A 494-nucleotide genomic window follows, 5' to 3' on the forward strand; every position below is an offset into this window, starting at 1 on the left:
CTATGAAATATTTATAAGGTAAAGGAATGCTTTGAGTTTCAAATTTAGGAAAAGAAATGTGATGTTCAAAATCATTAAAGGCTATCCAGATATAGTAACCCTCACTTGAAAAAGGAAAAAGAAAGGAGTGACAACAATCCCTGAAAAGAAAAGAAAAACATATATGATTGAAAGCAATCCCAATGTAAAAGAGAAAAGAAAAGAAAAAAATATATATAAAGGTGAGGAGAAGCTTGAGGAGATGTCTAATCAAAAATTGGCTTCATTGGACCTTCTTAAAGGGAAAACCGAAATAGATTTTTGAACTTATATTTATGGATTAGATCTTTTACTAGTAGTGTTCTCATGAAGTTCCTATCATTTGAATATTCTAAGTAACTTAATATTACAACATATAGTCATTCTTGAAATGAATAGAAAACTAGAACTCTTAAACTTGATGACTAGATAATCTTGTGGCTACAGAGTTAATTCAATTACTTGATTTTTTTCTG

The 494-nt window shown here is 28.7% G+C and overlaps 1 protein-coding gene across 1 annotated transcript in view; it reads right to left on the bottom strand.

The window, feature by feature from the left end:
- LOC110037680 overlaps positions 1–494 on the bottom strand; it is a 73389-nt gene that overhangs the window by 54982 nt on the left and 17913 nt on the right. The window lies entirely within an intron of this gene.

This window comes from Phalaenopsis equestris, unplaced genomic scaffold (assembly GCF_001263595.1).
Source record: "Phalaenopsis equestris unplaced genomic scaffold, ASM126359v1 Scaffold223304, whole genome shotgun sequence".
NCBI lineage: Eukaryota > Viridiplantae > Streptophyta > Magnoliopsida > Asparagales > Orchidaceae > Phalaenopsis > Phalaenopsis equestris.